This window comes from Dermacentor variabilis, chromosome 3 (genome assembly GCF_050947875.1).
Source record: "Dermacentor variabilis isolate Ectoservices chromosome 3, ASM5094787v1, whole genome shotgun sequence".
Lineage (NCBI taxonomy): Eukaryota > Metazoa > Arthropoda > Arachnida > Ixodida > Ixodidae > Dermacentor > Dermacentor variabilis.
Genome location: NC_134570.1, coordinates 36,545,825 through 36,563,347, shown reverse-complemented (window position 1 = coordinate 36,563,347; position 17,523 = coordinate 36,545,825). Strand labels below are relative to the sequence as shown.

At 45.8% G+C, this 17,523-nt stretch overlaps 1 protein-coding gene and 1 long non-coding RNA gene across 3 annotated transcripts in view; one reads left to right on the top strand and one right to left on the bottom strand.

Annotated features, from left to right (window-relative positions):
- Positions 1-17,141, top strand: part of LOC142575419 (uncharacterized) — an 83,671-nt gene extending 66,530 nt beyond the window's left edge. The window contains exons 2-3 of the long non-coding RNA XR_012826640.1: positions 15,380-15,482; positions 16,558-17,141. This is a non-coding gene — a long non-coding RNA (uncharacterized LOC142575419). The remainder of the gene's footprint in view (positions 1-15,379; positions 15,483-16,557) is intronic.
- The window catches only part of LOC142575417 (uncharacterized), a 629,386-nt gene that overhangs the window by 262,087 nt on the left and 349,776 nt on the right, over positions 1-17,523 (bottom strand). The window lies entirely within an intron of this gene.

Genomic DNA, 17,523 nt, shown 5'->3' with positions numbered 1-17,523 from the left:
GCGAGAGTATAAAAACAGCTGCCCCCGGACGCCAGAGGAGGGCTCCGATTTCTTCCGTTGAGTGAAGTGCTCTCCCGTCTCTCTACTTCGGTCAAACCTGACCGCCAACTCTTTGCGATGTTAAAATAAACAAGTTGTTTCGTTGTTACCTGTCGACTCATGCTTTGCCGGGACCTTCGGATGCTTGCAGTTGTACCCCAGGCCGCCAGGCCAACGCTACCCTTGGGGCTTGCGACCCAGGTACAACCACGGGCGTCAGCGCCGAGTTCCCAACAGATCGTACCAGCAGTCCGATCCAAACACCGGCCAAATTTCTTAACTAAAGAAGTGCGCAGATGGTGTTGCAAGAACACAGAAGGCGGGGAAAGGAAAATGACACTGAGAGAAGAAAAAGAAGATGAAGCTCGTGAAGGACATCGTTGAGCAGCTGTCAGGAAGGGTGAACTAAAGATAAACAGAAAAGTAGAGCGAATGGAAGGAAAGCAAGATCTGTACAAAGTGACAGCGTTTCTAGGAATTCTGAATCCCACAAGCCCGGAAGTGACTATGGCGACAGAGTACATACGTAGCAAAGAGTTAGAAGTATTGCAAAAAGCGTTAAAGAAAAAAGGAAGGAAAATAAATAAAGACAAAACCATAGGTAATTCCTTTAATGCCAACATCCCTTGCTTACTTCAGCCGTTTTGAGCCTGCCTGCCTGCCTGCCTGCCTGCCTGCCTATCTATCTATCTATCTATCTATCTATCTATCTATCTATCTATCTATCTATCTATCTATCTATCTATCTATCTATCTATCTATCTATCTATCTATCTATCTATCTATCTATCTATCTATCTATCTATCTATCTATCTATCTATCTATCTATCTATCTATCTATCTATCTATCTATCTATCTATCTATCTATCTATCTATCTATCTATCTATCTATCTATCTATCTATCTATCTATCTATCTATCTATCTATCTATCTATCTATCTATCTATCTATCTATCTATCTATCTATCTATCTATCTATCTATCTATCTATCTATCTATCTATCTATCTATCTATCTATCTATCTATCTATCTATCTATCTATCTATCTATCTATCTATCTATCTATCTATCTATCTATCTTACGCCGACACAGTGGCCTGTTTACCTGCTTGGGCCACCAGTCATGTGCTCATAGTCGTGATGCGTTGCGGTCGTTCCAGTGTCGTCATTCTAGCTTCGTGATATCTTACTCTCGTCATGCCGTCGTTACGCCTTCTGTCTCGATCCAGTGACCCAAGTTGTCTAATAGCTTAGGCCACCAAATATGGGCTCGTGGTCGTAATGCCTTCTTGGTGGTTGCATCACCGTCATTTATGTCGTCGTCATACCGCCGTCTTCATACACCCCTCATGCTTTCGTTGTAACATCGTCATAGTGAGGCCGTCGTGGTAATTCAATCGTCGTCACTCCAGCTTGGTGATCGGACTCTGGTCATGCTGCCCCATTGTTATTCCTTCTATTCCAATCCAGTGGTCCAAGCTGCCTAATAGCTTTCACATTTTATTCGTTTTACTGCTTTTCCCAGCACAGGGTATCCAGCCGATACTTACACTGGCTAACCTCCCTGACTTTCATTCTCTCTTGTCTCTCTCTCTCTCCTGGGCCACTAGGTATGTGTTTGGGGTCGTGATACTGTATGGTCGTTGCGTGGTCGTAATTCCGGCCTTGTCAGCCGACTCTCGTCGTGCCGTCGTAATGACGCCATCGTCGTCACATAGCCGTCGTAATGCCGTCGTCGTCACGCTGTCGTTTTAACATTGCCATCACTTTCCTCGTTTCTTCGTCACTGTATTGTAATCATACTGTGGTCATTAAATGGTGATTAGACAGCCCTTATCGTGCCATGACAGTCCCACAGCGGCTATCATGCCTCCACTGCCTGACCGTCGTCGTAATGCCGTCGTGGTCATGCCGCCTTTGTCCCTCCTGCCTCGTCATCCGACTCTCGGCATGCCGTCATCGTCACACCATCGTCGCCATACAGGTTTCGTGATACAGTAATCGTCACGCCATTGTCATCATACGCTTGTCGTCATTCCATTGTCATCCTGCCGTTGTCATGCCATCGTCGTCCCTGTATCATCGTCATACAGTCGTCGTCGAGCACTCGTTGTCATACCGTCGTTGGGGTGACGTCGCGGTGGTTTCATTGTCATCGCTGTAACTTCGACATCCAACTCTCGTCATGCCGTCGTCATTATACGTTTGTCGTCGTGCCATCGTCGTCACGTTGTCATTTCAGCATTGTCATCACTTCAGTATAGTCATCCCATTGTCATCAGGTCATCGTCGTCATACCACTTTCCCCGATCCATGGACGCCATTCCTTGTTTGTCATTAGACCCGCCGTGGTTGCTCAGTGGCTATGGTGTTGGGCTGCTGAGCACGAGGTCGCGGGATCGAATCCCGGCCACGGCGGCCGCATTTCGATGGGGCGAAATGCGAAAACACCCGTGTGCTTAGATTTAGGTGCACGTTAAAGAACCCCAGGGGGTCAAAATTTCCGGAGTCCTCCACTACGGCGTGCCTCATAATCAGAAAGTGGTTTTGGCACGTAAAACCCCAAATATTATTATTATTATTATTATTGTTTGTCATTCTATCGTGGTAATGCTGTCGCCATTCAATCATGATTATGCCCCCGTTGTCGTGCCATTGTCGTCACTGCGTCGTTGTCGTCGTCGTTACACAGATGCTATCATGCATTCGTTGTCATACCATCGTCGTTATGCATCCTTGGTGACGTCATCGTTGACATTCCCTCTTCTTCATCCGGTTGTCTTCATATCGTCGGCGTCATGCCGCCGCCGTAATACGGTCGTCGTCACATCATGGTCCTGGTGTCATGGTCAAGTTGTCGCCTTTATACAGTCATCATAATTTAAATAATGGCATTACATTGTCTTCATGCCCTCGTCGTTACACGCGTTTGTCATTCGATCGATATAATACCTCCTTAGTTATTCCATAGTCATTGGGTCGGCTACGTCACACCGTCGTCGTTATGCCTCCATACCCATGCGCCACCTTGGCAAGTGAGCGCCACAGATAAGTGGAACGATGTACGTGGCGTATCGCCGAAGCAACGAAAACCTAATAATTACCACTATAAGCACGTTAAGTAAACGAGACTCCAGGAAGATGATCTGGCGCTACATTGCTCGATTGCTATTTGCATTACCATCGACGGTCATCGTGAGATGAACCCTACCGCAACTTTTTTAATAGAAGAATGCGGCCCCGGAAAAAAAAAAACAGAAAAAGAAAACAGTGCCAACGCAGCAGAGAGGCTCGGCCTTTCTCAACAGACGTGGGAGCAGCCCGCTACTTGCTGACGCGCGTTCCGAAGGACCAGAATAAAGTTTTACCGTATACTATACCATCTGCAATACGCGGAACAACTGGCTCACAACAATAAAAATGCCAGAAACAGTACTCTTCCAGACAAAAAATAAAACAAAATAAATGTGACAAGCCAATAATAAGAAAGAAAGAATATGCGCATTGGAGTAACATTTACTGACGCATGTCTCGTCGGTAAGAAAGCGCAGTTCCTTGAGGTGATGAGAGATTAAAGAAGAAAAAAAAAATGTCGTTCTACGTGATTCATTATTCTCGATGACGTCTGTGCGGTTTTCTTTCTTTTTCGTAAATGCAGTCAAAGTTTAAAAGCCAGTATATGAAGCGAACAAAAATTAGCGCTTCGTGGCCAATCAGCCTGAAGTACACGACCCTCGATGACGCACGGGCAGGAGCCAACGGCAGTACGTGATAGTTAATGTTTTTTTTTAGATGTTTCAAAATCAGCCTCGGAACATAATTAGAATAATCTCATCTATTGCGACTCAAATAGAAATCGAAAAAAAGATCTATAAAGCGTACGTTTCATATCTCCAAGTAGACGTTATCGATTGAAGCATTGAAATCGATAATGAAGCTGCGGCTCTCGGAACTATGCAAATAGGCGAGAGCGTGCTCAATATATTTTTGTTAACCGACAAGATCATGTCTGTCGCGATAGCTCCGAGCTTGTGGTGCACTTTTGCTGAGTGCGAAAAGCCATTACTGAGTGCAAGAAGTGCACTTCTTCAGGTGCACCGGCCTTGAAGAGACCCTTTAGAGTCCACCTGCACGCTCACAGTGCTACCTCTCTCTCTCTTTCTATTCTCCCTCTCCCTTATCAGAAGTGTAGGGTACCATCTTGAAACTGAGCAGCCAAGTGAGACCGTACGTAAAATATTTGTTCTTGAACAAGAAGAGAATATCTGACACGAGCGTGGACGTATATACGGCCTTGTTGGTATATGGCGTGCTTTGGATTGTTTAAGCGCATACACAACCGGGACACGAAAGCAGAGACGTCACACAAGCATTAACTTTGTTGCAAACAGCAGCACATATTTACAAGCACGCATATCACACTCATGCGAAAGCAGGGATGTCGTTTGCGCCCTATATGACATTCAAAAGAGATAAAGTGGGGAAAGGAACCCAACGATGCTTAGAAAATACATGCAAAGCGCTCAAAAGGAAAGAAAAACAAGACAATACATACAATACGTATTGTTTTGTATGTATGTATTGCTCCATAAAAATAAGCGCATGAGAGTACATACATGCAGAAAGCAAGAAAAACACAATGAAAGGAAAGCTGCACAGCTCGGTAGCACAAGTTTTCACGAGCGTTCATTGAAATTTCGGGACTATCCGTCAGCGAACCGCTGTTTATGCAGAGCCATCTTGTTTATTAAGACATTCTAACGCGACTACGAGCATGATATCAGCAGCGCGCAGAAGAAAAAAAAGATCACCCCGCGGCCAATCAAGGAGGAGGAGGAGACAGAGGAGAAGAAAGACAGGGAGGTTAGCCAGTGTAAGTACCGGCTGGCTACCCTGTGCTGAGGAAAGGGGTAAAGGGAATAAAAGGAGAAAGAAGAAGAGGAAAAAAACACCGAAACCAGAAAATTCACACAGTAACGCGGAACTACCCGCTACAACATTCAAAGGCGGTCGCACAATTCGCATGTCCTTAAAAACTTCAGCAAAGCCCTTAAGGCCTTGAGTGCCGAAGCCCGTCTGGACCAATGTCCTAGAGCTTTTTGCTCTGTAAAGGGGCGATTATCCAGTTTTTCGAGAGCGGTCACGAGCACTATTCTTGGCACTTTGTAACGGGGACAGTCACAAAGGAGGTGCTCAATCGTCTCCTCGCAGCCGCAATATCGCTACGCTGCATTGGCATAGAGTCCTATATTAGCCCGCAGCTCACAAAGCACCGTGCAGATGTGCATAGCTAACTGCGATATCGCCTCCGACACTCCAGTGTGACGCGTCACTTTCAACCGTAGATCTCGGAGGCCCATTCCTACCCTTATGAATCGCACCGCTCTCTTGGTGCCTTCGCAATAGTACACGCAAGACTCCCCCCCCCCCCCATTAATGAAATGCAAAAAAGAAGGCGCTCAAGCGGCACCTTGAAGTGCTTGCCGTTGATCTTTAAATATTATGATGATCTTTAAATATTATGCGATCAGGAGGAAGCCAAGGCATGGTGGGGAAAACGACAAGAGAGATTATTAACTCAGTTAAGTGTACCCTCTACTAAACGATCACACAGGTCTGTTTCATGGGTGCAAAAAACGAATCCGACACTCTCTACTCGCGCGGGACCCATGCTTGGACCCCGCTGGATACTGTCAGGATTAGGGGCTCAATCCCATCGCTCGTAACCCGTTGTCAAGATTGGAGTCCGGCATGAATTCCAAGGTAGCTTGCCCATGCCGTCGTCCAACTTATCCACGCTGAGGACGTTGATGAAGCGAAGGACTGCTTCTCGTCGAGAACGAGGAATACGGGTTTATTTACAGTATTTGCATGCAGTTCATCAGTCTAGCATGAATGCAAGCGAAAGTACGTCAGTCTAACACGACTGCTTGAGTGAGTGTCTCAGTCTAACATGACTGCTTAAGAAAGTGTGTCGAGCATCCGCACAACAGCGGTTTATAAACACTCGGTCCCCCTTGATTCCAAGGGGACGGAAATGTTCGTCCAGCCATTGTAAACACGCCGCCTCTCTCCGGGACGGCTTACACACACGCACGCACACACACATACACAGGTTCACGGTCCGGTCCGGAACCGACGTCACACGGACTTCGTACAACCCGGAGCTGCCCCTCGCAGCGCGACCGGATAGCCATTGTCCTGCGTCTTGGTCGGCGCGTGGGAAGGGGTCACCGACGACGTTCCCGCGGCAACTCCCCCGCTCGCTGCCGACCCGGTTGGCGGTGTCGTGTTGCGGCACAAAGCCTGCTTCGTCGAACTCATTGCGTCCCAACGGCGACGAGGCTAGAGCGTAACGGTGGCGTTCCTTGAAAGTTGACGCCGGCGTCGTCGCAACTGGCTGGCAACACTTGCACCTCAGCTGGGCCGTTCTTAACAATACAAACCCAACGCACATGGACTGCAATGCGAGATCCACAGAGTTAAAAAATATCCGGTAAGAGTTCACTTCACGTGAAATGTACAGTCCACTAGGTGGGCTCTTGCAAGCCATCACCCCCCCCCCCTTCCCCCTGGTGGCTCGATTGACTTTTTAGCTTGTCTAGTTCATGCATTACAATAGCCCCGACCATTAGTTTCCACTGTTTGTCACGTTTCCTAGAACGCATTAGCAACAATAGGAGATCGCCTGGAATAGCACGCCAGGTCATCCATCATGCAGGATGTCACTAGGTTTTCATAAAAGGCAGCGTCTGGCTGGCTTTGTTCCCGTCTTTTCGGGCCGGCAACATTGCCAAGCATTTCAGGCGGTACAATTTCGCGCCAGTGATGAGGTGACAAGGCCCTCGACGGGAGAGACCCATTAATGTAGCAGCAGTATATCACACCAACCATTTCTGTTCATTTACCAGCTGCTTTGCGCCATTAAATACGCTATATACGATCAAACGCACTTTCAGGAATGCGGAAACTCAATACAGGAGCAGTAACAAGACACTGCCGCCGTAAAAAGCGCCCCTTGGATGATCGAGGTCTTCCCTATGTGCGTCATGTATTCGCCTTACCCGGGACATTACCTCTACTCCGTGCCTACGAGTCTCTTAACCCGCCATAAACGCGTCCAACGCCAGAACGACATACAGGCAAAGAAGGCGAAGAGGCCCCTGGCTGAAGTAAGATAGCCATATCCAACACAGGCCGCTTTTGTTTCAACGATCGTAAACGTCCAGGATCACAGACTGCTTCTTCCTGCAGTCCTTGGTCTCCAGCATGCAAATGACGCGTTGCTGCTTTATTGGAAAAGCAAAGCGAGACCAACACGATGATTCAGCGGACACAGTGCCCTGCTGAAGAACCACGGAATGACCTCGGCGTTCCTATTGGACGATATATATTCACGATCTCCCATTCACATGAAGCTTTGCTACCAACATGCTGCGGCCCTCCACAATATATTGTCTCTTTGGTGCATAAGACAAAGTTAGGTAGTTCATAATTAAAAAAAGAATATTTTGAAATAATTTACAAGTTCAGACACAAGTGTCTGCCGAAACTGTTTGATCCCATAGTCAATAGCTATCAGCAGGGCCATTAAATATAATACAATGGGCCATAATGTATAAGCATATAACACATGGTGGCCAATATGCTCAGTTAACCACAAAGTTAAGAAACACTCAAGAAAAGGAAATACAAGAAATTATGCATGATAACATAGAAGGACTGCAATCAATTCGCCTACGAAAGTGCCGCCACAACTCTAATTTCAGCGCACAAGAAAGCGTAGAAAACAACTCAGCTTCAAAAAAAAAAAAAGCCATTAAAGGCATCACGTATTTTATTTAGGTGGTGGTGGTGGTGATGTTGCAGCATGCGAGGTTCGCTTGGCATACATAGCCGGCAATCGTTCCATCTGAGCCTCCTATAAGTTGAGATCAGGGGGTGCGTCACCAGGTGCTGATGAGCCCCGTGTCTCTATCTTCTATCTAATGTATATCTTACGTTCATATCTCATGCAAGATCTGTATGTTGCATGCAAGACGGACTACCCGTTCGGAATGCAGGACAAGACGCAAAATTAGGCTCGCAAGGCTACGCAGAAAGCACCGCGACCAGCTCCAGAAATGTTTACGAAAAAAAAAAATGTTTACAGAGCCAGATCATCTAGATATTGCAGCGGGACGCGTGATACCGTGATTTCCCCCTGAAGCGTAGGCTGCAACTGTACATCGCAAGCCGCATGAGCCTTTGTCTACAAAAAGAATTGGACGAAATGCGTCCGCGCTCCGATCTATGTTTTGCCACTACTGAAAGACTTCCGTGTCGTCAAAGGGAAGGACCAGTATACATGCCATGCACGTCAACAAAAACTTCAATGACGACGGCATGGATGCGCGCAAACGGGGGCCTTCGCTTCTAGCTTCTTTGATTATTTGCGTTTTATTTACTGTCATTAGATATTATTGTAGCCCTGCGTAATTGTCAGAGAGGTACAACGTTGACAAAGAAGAATTGACCGGCACTGAACAAGCGACAATCGGAAGCACCTTACCTGTGTGCGAACGTGTCATACATGCATTGGCAGAATTTGGCGGTTTGTCACGGGGGTGCGTCGAGTACGGCAGGTGCGCTGAGAGCATAAACGTCACGAACAAACTGAGAGAAAAAAAATTATTTTAGGAAGGAAGTGGGGAAGGAGAGGGGGGCCCGTAAGCGAACGCCATAATCCAAATGATACATTTCAGTAGCTCGAGAGGCCTGCCGCCCATCGTTCTGTTGGACATCACAGCCCAAAACAGTGTCACAACAATGGGCTTCGATTGATGCGGCTCCTCGGAAACGTGCATCGTTATTATTCCTGTCCTATAACGTTCCTGTACATATTTTTTTTCAGGTCGCTATTGTTCAAAGCAAATTGGTTTCCGTGACGTGATTCTACGCATTTTGCTGCCTGTTAGTTTCTGTCCGGATGACAGCGTCTGTCACCTTCACCATCGAGCAGAAAACACGGAGGATGCGGGCGGGCTTTAGTTTATTTGTATTTTTGAATACGTGTTAGTGGCGGTGCATTGAGCGCCGACGTTTCTTCCCGCCGTTCGCCCGCTATGGAGTCCCGCCCATTGTTGCAGCCGATCACGCTGCAACTATTATGCGCGATGACATTTCCCGTTTATTCGCGGTCCCATTTTACTTCCACATTTTTTTTTTCATCGTGCTTAAACATCTCTGTTCCTGCCGTGTGTGCAACTTGACAGTGTCTCGCATTCAATGCGTCCAGGTGTAGGATAGAACAAGAATACGACGCTTATACCTCCCTAATGGCAACGTTTAACACCCGAACTCTCTCGAGTGAAGCTAGCTTAGCAGGACTCCTTGAAGAGCTATAAGGCATTGTATGAGATATCATTGGCCTTAGTGAGTTTAGAAGAAGTGGCGAGGCTTACACAGTACTGACTAAGGGCCACGTCCTCTGCTATAGAAGACTCCCAGATAAGAAGCAATACGTGGTAGGATTCCTAATCCATAAGGACATAGCGGGCAACACTGACGAATTCTACAGCATTGATGAGAGGATAGCACTACCCGTAATAAAACTTAATAAGAGGTATTAAAAGCAATCTACGCTCCAACCTCCACTCGTGATGATGATGAAATAAATCAGTTTTACGAAGATGTTGAATTAGCGATGAGAAAAGTGCAAACTGAGCATACTGTAGTAATAGGCGACTTTAATGAAAAAGTGGGGAAAAAGCAGGTTGGTGAACAAGCAATTGGTAACCACGGCGTCGATTCTAGGAACGCTAGATAAGAGATGCTGGCAGAATTCGCGGAAAGGAATAAGCTGCGAATAATGAACACCTTTTTCAGGAAGCGTAGCAACAGAAAGTAGACCTGGAAAAGCCGTAATGGGGAAACAAGAAATGAAATAGATTTCATACTTTCTGCCGATCCCAGCAAAAGGCAGGATGTAGAAGTGTTAGGTAGGGTAAAGTGCAGTGATCATAGGTTAGTGAGGGCTAGGATTCACCTCAATTTGAAGAGGGAAAGAGTAAAATTGGTCAAGAAGAAATTAGGCCAACCTAGACGCAGTAAGGGTAAAAGCAGACCAATTCAGGCTGGAATTTTCAAACAAATATGCAGCTTTAGAGTAGAGAGTTGAAGATGACATAGAGCTAATTAATGAAACCGTAACTAGACTGGCTTCAGAAGCAGCAATTGAAGTGGGAGGTAAGGCACCAAGGCAACCAGTAGGTAAGCGCTCCCAAGTAAAGCTGTCAGCGAAAATCTCTGTGCGGCGTGCGCAGCAGAACGATTTTTTTCGCCCCAATCGCGCCATTTGAAACAGCCTTTTGGTATAAGTATCATCGGCGAATATCTCAGCAAGCTTCAGTTTCCAGATGAAAATGTACTGTTCAGCAACACTGGAGAGAAGTTACAACAAATGATTGTGGACCTTAACAGAGAGAGTGTAAGAGTGGGGTTAAAAGACAAAGCTAATGATCAATAGCTGGGCAAGGGAACGCTCAGTATCGCAGTCAGTCAGCCTGAGTCTCTGAAGGAGTACGTTTACCTAGGTCAATTAACTGAAGGGGACCCTGATCATAAGAAGGAAATTTACAGAAGAATAAGAATGTATTGGAGCGGCATACGGCAGACATTCTCAGATCCTTACTGGAAACTTACCATTATCATTGAAAAAAAAAAAAAAGGTGTACAATCAGCGCATTTTACCGGTGCTAACATGTGGGCCAAAAACTTGGATACTGACAAAGAAGTTTGAGAACAAGTTAAGGACCGCGCAAAGAGCGATGGAACGAAGAATGTTAGGCGTAACGTTAAGAGACAGAAAGAGAGCGGTGTGGATCAGAGAGCAAACGGGGATAGCCGATATTCTAATTGACATTAAGAGAAAGAAATGAACCTGGGCAGGTCATCTATAGCGTAGGTTAGATAACAGGTGGACCATTAGGTTTACAGAATAGGCGCCAATAGAACGGAAGCGCAATCGAGGACGGCAAAAGACTAGGTGAGGCGATGAAATTAGGAAATTGCAGGCGCTGGTTGGAATCGGTTGGTGAAGGACAGGGGTAATTGGAGATCGCAGGGAGAGGCCTTCGTCCTGCAATGGACATAAAATAAGCTGCTGCTGCTGTTGATGATGATGATAATGATGATGATGATGGTAGTGATGATGATTGTGGTGGTGGTGGTGGTGATGGTGGTGATGATGATGTCCCCAATATGAACAAGAATGTAGTCGTAGAAATTATCACATGTTATACAGCTTACAGATAACTTACGCTAAGATTGCTTCGTTTGCGAAATCGTTTAAAAAAGCTCGAAACTGGGCACTCAGCATCACGCTAGCTATATCTGTGGGCCTGTGCACCGGTGTAAAAACACTGCGCCTTGGTCTCCGAAGTAGTGCCAGTGAGTGGAACTTTGTTGGGCCCAATGAAACAATAAATCGGCACATGAAACATGTACAAACACTGTCGCCTCATAGGTATCTCTAATGCAACATATATATCTCACTGAAATAGCGCCTGATATTCAACAATTTCTTTATCAATATTTCATTTGTCCTACTCCCATTCTCGGACCAGTGCGTATGCGCCCACTACGTCCTGTGCCCGTTCTTGGTCAATACTCCAGAATGGGTATGCATCGCTGTGACACAGAGGGGATATAGAAATATTTAAATGTGCTTAAATATCGGTACTGCGTGAACAGAAGTGGAATATTACGTAAGTACCACTATTCCCTGACAAGGATCAGATATCGCCTTCGTCGTGACCTCTCAGCGTCGTCGTCACACACAGTGTGCATTCGCATAGACTGCTGTTTGCGCTTGCGTATAGCTTTTGAACGGCGTTACGCATGAACGTAAACACTGCGAGACATTTATAACCTTTAGGGTGCGCGAACAATAGCATGAGAATACCGTGGCACAAAACTAAATTACAGATAATGGCATGAATTGGATTTAATTCTATATAGAAATTGATTAGCCGCTTAACGATTCCATGCGCATATACTATTCCGCTCTCGTCATCATCATCATCTTCTTCTTCCTCTCCTTTTGTCCGCCTTTCCCTGTTGCCCCAACGCGGTGTAGCACGCTAGACATCGAAGTTCAGGCCAGCTTCCCAGTTTTCCTGTCATAATAAATATCTCTCACAAGGTATCGTGAGATATCGTGACTCTGTTTTGCTCTTCAAACAATAAATCGCCATAACATGCCCGCATATGCGTAGCTGGCTCACAAGCATCTCAAAAGTAGACAAAGCTGACGCAGATGGCGCTTGCAAATGAAAATGCCAGGTGTTGTGCATAGGAGCTCAGCTCTAACTGCGCTACAGCTATACCAGAGGGAAGGCGGCCACATTGGTCAAGGCAAGTTAAATGTGCGGTAAAGCCTGCTCACGGACCTTTGGATATCGTCCATTTTCTCGAGCATACAGGTCCCCCTCGCATCGGGCACCTACAACCTACATACACTGCCTCGGAAAACAACGTTTCAGCTCCCTCGCTTTGTAAGGACTGAAGCAATGTTATTCAGCAAGATTACAAGTTTGATGTGCTTAGCATCTTAAGCACCATTAAGAGCTCTATATTTATGTCTCTCAAACATGGAAACATAGAGCTGACGGACGATATAAGTACGTGACATTCGCAAATGACATTACTGAAATGCACTCATAAATTCGTACCTGCCTATACGATGCTAGACTCTTAGAGGTTATGCGTCAGTAAAATGATGATGATGATTATGATGATGATGACGATGAGGAGGAGGAGGAGGAGGAGGAGGATGAAGGAAATGGTGGTGTTGGTGCTATAGCTTCAGGCGGATCTAGCGTTGCAGAAGCACGCCGGCACTTGTTCCGCCGGAACAACTCCTGTTAAAGTGCGGAACAGGAATGGGCAGTATCAGCAGTTCATCATCATCATCATCATCATCATCATTTATTTACCCTTAAAGGCCCTTGGCTTAGGGCATTACATAAGGGGGGGGAGCAGTCGTTACATATACAATGGTCGGTAACAACAAAAAAGCAACACAAAGTTCAGGATTCATGTTCAACATTAACATCATTAGAAGCATCAACACTAAGATAGACACAGCGGCTCAAGAACAACTTGGAAACAAAACAAAACACGCATACACATTCAAAAACACGGCAAAATAGCTCAGCTCTTGAAATGTACTGTTAATAAGTGCCTGAATTTATTAGGTTCTATTTCAGTAACTATGGAATCGGGTAAGTCATTCCACAATGTAATGGAGCTAGGTAAAAAAGATTTATTAAATGAGTTTGTGGAGCCATGTATGCGCTGCAAACTTAAGGAGTTGAAAAGACGGCGTGAGGTGTAGTCGCAGCATGGGCTAGAATGCTGTGACTCGACCCCAGTTCATCCCGTATGCAATGAGACTGCCTGCTGCATCAAACGATTGGTGGCGTTTAGCACTATTAATGCTAAAGTCGTGCGTTGCATTTACCTTCTGCGACGCGACAAGCGCGTAGCGAACTAAACCCAGCAGCTGTCCCACACAGTCTACAGCGGCAGTCTAGAATATTGCACAAAAACGTGACGAAAATTAGCAAATTATATCTATAGAGTTGGATAACGAAACGACCAACTCAGGTGGTCCTCTGATGAAAAAGTGGTTCAGGAGCTTCAGAGATAGCTACCTCTATCATTTAAAAAGGTCACTTCGGGGAAAATCTCAAATAATAAATAACGTAGCCGTTTTCCGCGCCAACCGACAAATATGATAATACCAAGAAACGAAGGGCTAGCCTGTTCTTATCGAGACAGTTGCTTCGAAAGAGCACTTTCCTCTTTTTGTCTTTCCCAGAATCGAGAGAAGCACCTGAAATCTCGTTGGCGTAGCGCCTTAAAAGCAGGAATGCAGAACCTCAGAAAAAAAAGAAAGGGGGGGGGGGGGAATCGCGAGTAAGGGCGCGTGATGATGCGCTATAAACATGACAGCCTAGCTCATAAATCAAGCTTTGTTGCCCCAAAGTTCGTGCGACATTTCAAATCATCGCTCGCCTTTCCACCCAAACTCGTCGAGTGTTTCAACGCGCACGATCTCGACGCCTAGGCGAATAGCAGTAGTACCCCCGACCACGAGGAACGCCACGTTGATGTTCCATCAGTGCGGGCAGGCGATCAGGCGGGGCGCCGCTATGCGCGGGCTTTCCTGGCCTGATAGGCATCTGATAAAAAAAAGCAGCCGAGACCACGCACAGGCCGCTGTTAATGAGGCCCTTATTGATCACTCTTAAAGTCATAAACTAATCGCGGTCCCTATTGACGTCACGATTTGCAGTCATCTTTCTTGCCTTCTAAATAAGGCTCGCCCCGTGTTCTTTCGTTATGTTCCTTTTCCTAACATTTACACCTGCCTTGTGTAACGCGTTTCACGGCGCGGACAGCTCGCGCCATCTCAGCCACGGGGCGGAACGTGACCGATACAAAAATGGATAACGTCTGAGCGCGCCTTGCTCTGCAGGCCTCTTGAGCGCATCATTGTTAGCAGAATGGCTGCGCTTATACGCTGCGTGAGTTCCCAGGTATCGAAGGGACATTATACTACGTACCCAGCTAGTGCCAGCAAAGCTTTCCAACGAAAAAAAAAGGAACTAAAAATAATAACACGGTGCAAGACAATTATAGGACCTACTTTGTTCGGTTTCAGAGGTTTGACCACCCAAGAGCGTATGTAGTAAAATCGTATCTTGCACCGCATATTTATAATCCTTTTTTTTTCCCCTGAACAGCGCGGCTAAAGTTTGCTGGGACCTAAAGTAACGCAAATATTAATTTGGAAAAGTGTGATTCTAGAACATTATCTTAATAAATCTGGCGGGAAAAGGTTTTTGTTGTGGTAGCGAGAAAATGAAAGAAAAAGACGTTGGTTTTCTTCAATATCGCACCGAAACCTCAGCTTTTGTGCGTCAGTGCGACATGGCTAAGTTCAAAGTATCTTCTCGTATTAGACTCGTTTCTAGCACCGGAAAGTTTATCACAATAGTTGAGCATTTTATTCCTTCAAAAATGCAATGGGGCTTTCTTTTACTTACATGAGTCCGTGACGTCACAGCGACTTGGTGCACGCGTGAGCGCACGCGCGTTTCCTACGTGCGTGTGCTTCCCGACACAGTCTTCAATGCGGTGAAGAAATGTCATTTTGAGAAATCGTAAAGTCTGTCGCAACACGCGAAAACTGTGCGTTGCTCTTAGTACCGCATTGTTCTGCATCTGAGTATACAGCCTGTGAATGTGCGTCTCCCGAAACGCTGCGTGGTTTTTCTTTTCTTTCAGACAAATATTCGTTAGCCTTCAAAAGACGCTCGGTGCAACGGACGTTTGGAGTGACTACAAAATGTCAACGAATATTTCTAGCAACATCTCCTCACGCTGGTTGGTATGTTCATGCAAACATTTACGATCTCTATCACAATGACGCTATTTCATGTTAGTATTAACGTGCCGTCTTAGCCCCAGCCGTAAGAAACATCAACATTCGCTGTCGGAGCATGCTTGAAATGCTAGGATGCGCGTCGAGAAATACATATATTTTTATTATTATCTGACGGAATGCTAAACGATGAATGTGCGACATGAAAGAATAGACATGAAAATATCTTCATGGTGTATCATATCAGTATAGCTCAAGAAAGCCTACAAAAAAAACAAAGTCTATTGAAGTTGACCAAATACTAATCCATTTTCCTGTTTTGACAGCCAGAAAAATCTCTTCCGTTAAAGTACGCGGCATTTTTCTTTGCATATCGCAGATTTTCTGCAACGCGTGCGTATTCTTCTTTCCGAGGATGAAGTTATATTAACCTTTAAAGCCCGCATTAACACTGGATCACCGACCTTTCGAAATGCCTCTTTTGTTAGTAGGACTCAGAATTGGCGAAAACAACGTTTTCTTTATTCGGTATGTTTTCTTTGCATGTGAAATGTCATATCTAACGTTTTCTTACAATGCCAGATCAGGTACAGCTTTACTAAGAAAAAAGAAAGAAGGAAGAATAGCCAAAAAAAAAATGCTTTACCTTGTACTGTCCACCCTCACTCTCGTATAACGATTAAACAGTTTGTTCGACAGTGTTTTAACGATACTGACTGCTTTCTGACCCCCCCCCCCCCCTAACAGAAAGAGATGAATAAAAAAAATAACGGCAGGACTTGTGATCGCAAAGGTTACAGCTCTTCAGCGAATGCGTACGTCAAGACAAAAAGTGCGCACATATTATGACGATATCAGCAAAAAATATTTCGCTCCATTTCTCGGAATTACAAGCTCCGCAGCTATGTAAAGTTCACGCATAGCGAGCGGCGTTTTGCGACAGATGGCTATGTTCTGCTCGTAAATCAACGAGGAACGATCATGTTTTTTTTTTTTTTTTTACCGGATGTCTTGTTGTCTTTCTTTTTTTTTTCGAACAAGATTTTACAAATCGCATGGTTATTTATTCGTATTCCACCAGGGTTACCACGAGCGGAAGGAACACTTCTATGCCGCCTGTGGCTCGGCGTGGCATTCACGAACTCTATTCCTTCCGCACTGGAATCGCCGACAGCCCTACATGCGTCACCTGCGGCTGCGAGGAGACGATTGAGCACTGTGACTGTCCACGTTACAATGTGCCGAGAAAAGTGTTCGCGACCATGCTTGAAAAAACTGGACAGTCGCCCCTTCACAGATGAAAAAGTTCTAGGGCACTTGTCCAGACGGGTTTTGGCACTCAAGGCCTTAAGGGATTTGCTGAAGTTCTTGAGGGCTGGCCAAGTGTGCGACCGCCTTTGAATGTTGTAGCGCGTAGCATCGCGCTACGGTGTGAATTTCTCGGTTTACTTTTTTTTCTTTGTCCTTTTATTCCCTTTACCACTTTCCCTAGCACAGGGTAGCCATCCGGTACTTCCACTGGCTAACCTCCCTATCTATCCTCCCATTTCATTTATCTCTCTCTCGCTCTCTTCAGGCCGATTACCCGAATAAACGGACATTAATTGCATGACAACTAGCAATTCCCAGGTGGCTACGTAACAAAAAGAACGAGAACTGACTGATTTCCTTCACTCGAGGGCACATTTTGCAAATGTAAACTCGAAGCCCAGCTATAGCGAAATGCTCTGCAGAAATCCGAATGAATCGTTCACGATAGGGAATTCGGCGACTACGGCGACCAGGATTCTACTGCCGCCGATAGGAAGCCTAGCACGACTTTCGAGATATGCGAGCGGCTTTGACTCCAGTACTGTCCGTGCACGTCTCTATACTCCCTCTCTCTCAACCTCTCCCTTCTCTCTCTTACCCCCCTGTCTTCCCCTTCTCCCTACTCCCAGCGTAGGGTAGCCAGCAGGACTCTTGATTGGTAACATCCCTGCCTTCCTTACATCCCTCTCTATCTCGCCCTCTACGACCTCCAAATCGCTTCAAAGAACGCATTGGC